Source organism: Triticum urartu, unplaced genomic scaffold, assembly GCF_003073215.2.
Source record: "Triticum urartu cultivar G1812 unplaced genomic scaffold, Tu2.1 TuUngrouped_contig_7326, whole genome shotgun sequence".
In the NCBI taxonomy this organism is placed as follows: domain Eukaryota; kingdom Viridiplantae; phylum Streptophyta; class Magnoliopsida; order Poales; family Poaceae; genus Triticum; species Triticum urartu.
The window spans coordinates 1-8,703 of NW_024118161.1; the positions used below are offsets into that span (position 1 = coordinate 1).

Below are 8,703 nucleotides of genomic sequence, written 5' to 3' on the forward strand. Positions count from 1 at the left end.
TGTTGGATGTGGCCAGACCCAGCCGGGGGCCTCGCCGCAGAGCCTCCATGTCGGCGGAGCAGCAGCAGCCCAACAGAAGGTGGGTGCCCAATCCGTTTTTTGTTCATAGATTTCTGTTGTAGTTTAATTTACTTGACATTTTGCCAAGTCATAGTTTTAGGACTATCACAACATATGTATTACTTTGCACCCATGTCCTCTGTCAAATTTGTTCAGTTCAAAGCATTAAGACTATGACCAGCTATCCAATTTGCAGTCCAGATATATTGTTTCCTTAATCAGCAATGCAAATTTGGGGCAGCTTCAATTTTCTTGTCTGATTTTATTTTGCAATCTATAATCTGAACTGAAAGACAGGGGTACATGCGCTCAGGTTTTGTAGTTGACTAACCATTAGTAATGCAAATTAGGAGCCCCTTTAATTTCTGTGAGCTGCAAGTGCAGTTGACCAATAATCTCATACTTGCTCATAAGCTGCTGAACTGAATCAACACGCCTCTTTTGGTTCCAACAAAAAATTCCATGCTTAGGACTGTAAAATTACTTCTGTGTAATGTTCATATGGGTCCGGAGGACATTTTACACTTGATGTTTACTTGTGCACGAGCGAAGCAAGTCTGAGCTGCCCTGGGTCTTCTAGAAATTATTGAAGAAGCGTCACGTATCGATAGATCTGGATCCTTTGTGTTGGAAGAGCTGCTGCGTCGGACTATCATAGTTCATATCATAAAGTTGATGCCTCTTTTGATATAGCGCTCAAATAAGATTAGGAGGAAGGGCATCACACTCTCCGATAGCAAACAAGATACCACGTACGGATCCTGTTAGTGCATGTAATATCACTATGCTGTATTAACAAATTTGCCTAATGTTGTATTAACAAATCTGTCTTTTCTTTTTTCACTTTGTGTAGGATTTAGAATTATGACAAGGAGTCAGGGACACAATCAGATTTATACCATCCGTTGTGATGATACAAGGAAAGTAAACATATACGCATATTGTGTTCAACGTGATGATACAAGCGAAAGCTGGCCTACGCCGCCAACTGATCTGCGGCAGCGTGAAAGGAGTGTTCAAAAGTAGCAGGAACAGTTGTTCCACTGCTGGTCGGAGGGAGAGCTTGGCAAGGGAGATAGAGGGAGCTCTACAACCACGATCTTGGCATACAACCCGATGGCATCATGCCCACTTAAGCTTCTTCCATGTTCCAATTCTTGCATTTGTTGGTCTTTTACTGTCAGAGCTTACGAAATCCATTACAAATTGAGGTGAGGCCAAGTCGTGAACTTGCTGAGACGTCTTTGCCTTGAATTCTAAGGCTTGAATCTAAATGGAGGCGAGGCCAAGTCTTGAACGAATACTAAGGTTTGCATCTTTTATAAAGCTTGACAGTTACTGTGTAGTTTCAGTTAACATGATAGTCACGCATGGTGAATCTCTTTTCTTGTCCAGAGATTTCACGAATCCATTATTGCCTACAGAACAACATCCTAGGGCCCTCCCAGTTTGATTCTCTTTATTTTGCTATATCTCAACTATTACATACATCATTTATGCTCTGAAGCTAACCATTGTATGCTTTGATTGGTTGGAGCGGCAAGGTTTTCCAGATCCTGGGAGTCTATCCCTTCCAACAATCTGGAGGTAGCATAGTACATCCGTACTCGCAGGTTGGTGTCTGACTGTCTTTGAATGGTGTTGCTCCAGTGTTGTTTTCCAATGATTAATTTGCAGAAATTGATTATCTGGACATACATGTTTGCTATGTTTGCATCTTGTTTACATATCCCTGTGAGTTCTCTTACAGGAAGAATATGAGTTTGGTGTTTCTTTACTGCCTGATATAGCTAATAGTCTGGTACCAATGAACGGTGCACACTGATAGTCAGTGATTTGAACACTAGCTTATGCCAGATTTTACCGGTTCTGTTTTGAGCCTTGGAAGGCTCATTTCACAATCTTAATCTTTTGACTACCTTTTCAAATGCCAGAGTATATTTTATATAGAAAATACCGACTGCAAAGTTATACTATCAAGTAAATTCCACACACAAAATAAATAAGAGAAACTTATATGTAACGTTGGCAGATGCTTGTTGGCATGGAACGGACATTGTGGATCCAGTGTGAGAATCTCATAGCTGCACTAACTAATTGTACTATTCTTTTAGAATGACAGCCTCCCTAAGTTTGTTTCATTTAAAATGGTTTTCCTCACTAATTGTATGTCAGGCTGCAACATCCTTAGTTCCTCCACATACGACCCTGCGACTAAACCGAGCCGCATACATCTACAACGCTTTTGTGTTGCTGACGCCGTCGCGGCCTCCCCGCATGGGTTCCCATCCTCTGTTCGCCGGCCCGCGCCCCCACATCTCCTCACATTAGTATGGCTGCCGGCTGCAGAATCGACGAGGAGGTCGCAGTGGAGGGGTGGTGCTGCAGTGGCTAGCAAGATATCATAAGCTCTCCTTTGTTCTTTTGTGTTTGAATCAGATTCAGTGGTTCTTGATTTTACAGTCATGTATCGACCACCATTGGGTAAGCTCATCAAGGTTTATCTTGGTTGCAGTTTGCATAAGCTAGGTTTGGATTACACTGACCTTTGCCAGATATATTTGCTTGATAGGTCGATTGCATTATATGCTAGAGGGTGCAATGCCATGTTTTTTAATGCTTGTATCATGTGCACCCTAGAGCCGTAACACTGGTTGTTTCAGGCCCTAAATAAAATCTGACACTTGAAAATTATCGGGGCATGCCGTTTGAACTATCACACCCCATATAAAATGGTGGATTATGCCATGATCGTATAAGTCTTGCTTACCCTGTAATTATGTTCATATGTTTGGACAGAGGGAATATGATCTGAGCCGCCGTTATGTGTTTCTACTAATTAAAGAACAACTAGGGTCACTTGAAAGAAGATGAGGTATGTTGCGGGGCTGTTGTCGATTCTTGCCTATTTGTCATTAGTTATTCTGTTTTGGCGGAATTACTATGTTATCAAATTTGAGTGTTCAACAACTTGCAGAAGTAATTACATGCCAAATTTCTAAATCTTAGTTCATATGCAGCTGGAAGAATTCCACGATAGACCATTGCTTCAAGGTTGGGAGCGGCCACAACATAATTGACATCAAAACCAGATCTGGGTCCTACATATCCGGTCTTGCTCGGTGAGATTTCTATTTTCCAATCCGTTATATACCTATGATTTATTTGCTACATGAGGTAGTGGCGGGATCACCTTTACAATGCCAAATTATATTTCTATTTCTACAGTATTAGCTACTAGCCAACAGCATGTGTTTACACTCTCATCAGTTAACAGAGTGATTAGTCATAGTAAACTATGTGCCAGCTTATGTGAGTCCAATCGTTCTATCTTTTACCGGCATTCCCCATTGTGTAAATTGGGATTATTTGCACCAGCCTTCATACACTCCTAAAACATGGTAGGGAAGACAAGCAAATAGGCACCAGTGGAGCTATGGCAAGGCTCAAAGGGCCATGGCCCGCCCTGGGCTAGAGCGAAAAGGAGTTTTACATGAAGTTTATCCCACAATATTGCATTGATTTTTAGTTTGGTGGTGCTATTTGCACTATCCAGCCCGCCAACATTTTTTAGGTAACTCCGCCACTGCAAATAGGTATCACGATGGTTGCTGCCTAGAGGGAAGTGAGAAGAAGAGAAGACACAACATGGAGAGGAAGACAATCAGATATATCACTTGTTGCTTTACATCTTTTGTTTGAGCCTTGCTACCTGATTGCTCTTGCAATTGAGGTTTTCCAGTGAGCGTTTTATTACATAGATAGGCTCTTTCTGATGACACCAAGGCTACGACAATGAGTAGGCATGCTCTTTTAAAAATGGGTAGGCATACTCTTTTCAAAATGAGTAGGCATCTTTCCTTTCTGAATAATGGTAACATTAATTTGTTTACTTGTTAAGATTTCCCTTGAATGACTTACTATTGTTATGCACTTATGTTGAATGAAATTTTATCCATTTTGTAGTATCCTACAATGGTTTACAGATGGTGTGGCTCATTGCACTAAGATGATCGATCAGAGTCCTCAATACATATCGATGACGCCTCCTCAAGATTCACTTCTTCGTAGCCCCCAACCTTGGTATAGTATAAAAACCTACAAATAAATCAGAAGAATAGGCAATTATCGGATGCTTATGTTTGTTGGTGTAGTAGCCCTCTTAAGTCCAGTCCTAGAGAAGTGTGTCGTAGAAGCATATCAGGAAGACATGGACGTGGATATGCATTATGGTTGTATTATGGACGTGGATATGGTCGCTATATTAGCTATATCTTTTACATATTTTTCTGAGTTTGTTCTCAGGGGTGGGTCGTGGCTACCTGGTAACGGTCCAATTTGGTTGTTTTATGATCTTGTCAAGATATTTCACACGATACGGATTAACTATCACCAGTTTTAGTTAATGATTCCTGATATTTATCTCCCAATGGTTATCCGTCCGCACAGTTGCATGCAACTACAAGTACAAACTAATTTTTTAACTTCCATTTCTTGATCAATTGACATTGGAAAATTAGCACTATTAACGCACTCTTTGTAGAACACTGCTAATACACTAAAATCTATTTGAAACTCATTTTATGGAATACAAAGATTACTTTTTGATATATGTGAAATATAAACTCCTCTACACTAGAAGCACAAAGAAACATGAAATGGAACCCCACCTTGAAACACGTAAAAACAGATATGATGTTGATCTATGATATACCCCATTAACTGCAAAATTTAGCATGATGATGATGGAAGAAAGTTTTAATCAAGGTGTTATTTTCGAGCAAAAACCCAACATTTTATTATTTTCCCTTGATTGCATGCCTCATTATTTAATCACAGATGCACATATGCTACCTTCATGTTTCAATCATATTTACTTACTCTTCCAAGGAATTTATGGCCAAATGTGTTCAAATGCTTTTATCTTTTGAACATGTTTTCATATGAATGAACTGTGGTGCTTTTACTTTTCATTAAGGTTGCTCGACCAAGGTTGTTCAGTGATTGTGTGCACTCCACATGCATCGCCTTTGTCGAGTAAGAAAAACATGTTTTATCTCTGATTATTTCCACATAATCTTCTTTCGGTTATTTGATTTTCTTTACGTTTGTCCCCTTATGCTCCTCTTATTCCCTCAATAAAGTTTGGCCTTGTAGCAACGCACGGGGACATACCTCGACAATAGCTATTTCAAAAAAAGAAGCAAAAGGAGCGCATGATATATACCATTTCATATATCATGGCAGCAAAAACACATTGTGGTGGTCGCTCTGAGCTACGACGATGTGCATTCCTTAGCACCGGGAATTGGCCCGGGAAGTGGCCTAGGATGTCGTGGAGGGGAGAGGAGGGGGCGGGTGACACCGTGGAGGGAAGGAGAGATGGCGGTGAGAGAAAGGTGCGGGTTAAATGACGTGGCGTTGAGGGGAGGCAGCAGCAAGAGGCCATGGCGAGGAGAGATTGTGGCGACGAAGCCGTGACAAGGAGCAGGCCGGGAGAATGAGATGTGAGTGTGAACGTTCTGCCATGCAATGAGAGTCAGAGATTGAACTGTTTTGTTTATTGTAAGGTGAGAAGAAAAGGAGCTGCCGTTTGCTTTTTTTTTTGTGGGAAAAGCGACTGTTTGTTGTGAGAAAAATATCACATACCTTTTTATACAGTGAAAAATAACACATACCCTAGCCAGTCATTTCTGGAGAATAATTACCAAGTGAGTTCCTTACTAAAATTCGGATGCGACTTACTCTACTAAAAAGCAGATGCCACTCACTCGGACTACATATATTGTATATGGGCTTATCTTATTTTTTTTATTTTAATATGTCTTTATATATCGCTTTTGTTGATTAGAGATAAGAACTATGGCTTCGGATGATGCTTTGAAAATGTTAATTGACAAAATTTTATGATTGGCGGACTGAAAACTCCACAATTAGAAGAGACATATATAAATAGTGGTTCTTCTTTATATATTTGTTGCACATGACAATATAGAAGATGTATTTTCATATATGCTTATTTTTGCAGAGTATGAGAGAGACGAAGATGTATGATGTCGACATTCAAAAGGAATCCTTTGACAAGGTTTCCAGCACAGTGTTGTTGGAAGTGGCCTAAATTTCACCGAATTATATACAATAATACACGTATATATGTGCAACCAAAATAAAAGATTAAAAGGCCCGTGGCAACGCACGGGCACTCTACTAGTACCCGTAGTTGTTCAGAAAAATAATCTAACATTAATACGATTTATTATATGGCAAGTGTTGCATATCTAATAGTGAAAAATGGAAATAAAAAGAAATTATGGAAAGTCTTGCATGAAGAATCGTTAGGAAATAAATCAAACAGTCATTATGTAGCGCTACATACCTAAAACAATCAAGGTGCCCGGGCACCTAGGTGTCCCAGATGATTTACCTATACCTATATATATCACGCTATTCGTCATCCCGGGTGAGGAATAGTTATTCTTCACCCCCTCTCTATTTAACATCAATGCACCGTAATTTTACGTTCCTTAATTTTTTTTCTTATTTCAGACATAAAAAGAGAATGTAAGAAAATATATAATCGTCGTAAAAAATATTTTATGTTACGTAAATTACAAATGTAAAAACGTAGTGTAAAATGTACATAAAATATAATTTTTCTGGTCTTCTGAACTTTTTTATGCCAAATTTTACACAGTGAATCAATATGACTGTAACTATTTGTATTTGAAACATAATTTATTTACGAAATGATTGAAATATTACCTCGTGTGAAGAATAAATTATTCTGCACCCTGGATGATGAATAGTAACACTATTATGTGTGTGTGTATATATAGGACGGCAGTATGGGACACCTAGGTGCCCAGGCTCCTTGCATTTCCACCGTTTGATTGCATTTAGATGCGCGTTGTTATTGTGATAGGTATAGAAGGTAACTAGTCAATCCATTACTAATTGCCAATTCTGAAACAAGTAAATATGGAAACAATTATAATGCATATCATAAATGGATGTCATTAAGCACGCCATGCATGGTAACATATATCTTTAGAAGGAAAAATACTACACATTAGATATATTACAAATTAGATATATATGAATTCATCTGTTTAGTATGTACCCGTTAAATTTTTATACGTATATACCCAGAAAATTTAGTATGTATATATGATTTCATCTGTTTAGTATGTACCCGTTAAATTTTAATACACATATACCCAGAATATTTAGTACGTACACATTAGATTTTTATCTATGTATATACCCAGAATATTTAGTGTGTATCAATCAGATTAGATATGTACGGATTCATTTATTTATTACACACTCATTGATTTTTTAGTACGTATATACCAAGAACATTTAGTATGTAACACATTAGATTTTTTTGTATGTATATACCCAGAATATTTAATACATAACCATTAGATTAGGTACGTCTGGATTCACTTACTTAGTATGTATTGATTAGATTTTTGTGTATGTATACACCCTAGAGTACTCAATATATTTTTCTTGTATATGCATACTCATCGTATTTACATACCTTGTCATTAAATTTATGAGTATATACCTCGATACAATAAATACATAGAATCATGTGCGGGTATATGTAACAAACATTCCTTAAACTAAAAATAATCGTATATACCCAGAAAATTTAGTATGTATATATGATTTCATCTGTTTAGTATGTACCCGTTAAATTTTAATACACATATACCCAGAATATTTAGTACGTACACATTAGATTTTTATCTATGTATATACCCAGAATATTTAGTGCGTATCAATCAGATTAGATATGTACGGATTCATTTATTTATTACACACTCATTGATTTTTTAGTACATATATACCAAGAACATTTAGTATGTAACACATTAGATTTTTTTGTATGTATATACCCAGAATATTTAATACATAACCATTAGATTAGGTACGTCTGGATTCACTTACTTAGTATGTATTGATTAGATTTTTTTGTATGTATACACCCTAGAGTACTCAATATATTTTTCTTGTATATGCATACTCATCGTATTTACATACCTTGTCATTAAATTTATGAGTATATACCTCGATACAATAAATACATAGAATCATGTGCGGGTATATGTAACAAACATTCCTTAAACTAAAAATAATCGTCAGTGGATATATGTATGTTGGAAAAAATCATGTGTGGGTATCAGCATGCATCATATATTCCTACAACTAAAACAATTAATTATGATCGCATTTTATATTATTTGGACACCTTAATTTGTATAGAAATATTAGCCATTAAAAAGTCTGACCCGGTCTATTTTTTTAAATACTAGATACCTTGAAAGGTAAAACTTTAGAAAAATGCATAAAAACATCCTTAATATACATAGGAACCATAGGAACGACGTTTCGTACTATTTGTCATATCTGATACCTTAAGAAATAAAATTATATATACATACCCTTTCTGTTTGGAAATGAATCATACTAGGAAACCGGTAGTATATTTTTTTTGGAAAGCAATTATTGTCCATTTATGCTCGTAGTGCATGCAAACAAAATTTAGGAAGCCATGCACTACAAATATGACTTGCTATATTGAGACTTAGGTGCCCCACATAATTATTGTCCATTTATACTTGGTATATATAT

The 8,703-nt window shown here is 37.1% G+C and overlaps 1 long non-coding RNA gene across 8 annotated transcripts; it reads left to right on the forward strand.

The window, feature by feature from the left end:
* The first annotated feature begins 13 nt into the window (after positions 1 to 13).
* On the forward strand, positions 14 to 4,482 carry LOC125531514. Of its 8 annotated transcripts, none has more exons than XR_007293296.1 (6): positions 28 to 79; positions 754 to 812; positions 914 to 1,673; positions 2,860 to 2,935; positions 3,081 to 3,182; positions 4,027 to 4,482. It is a non-coding gene; the product is annotated as an uncharacterized LOC125531514 (long non-coding RNA). The 8 variants fall into 8 exon arrangements; XR_007293298.1 differs by having other exon boundaries at positions 62 to 79; positions 754 to 823; XR_007293295.1 differs by lacking the exon at positions 754 to 812 and having other exon boundaries at positions 14 to 79.
* Positions 4,483 to 8,703: the final 4,221 nt, after the last annotated feature.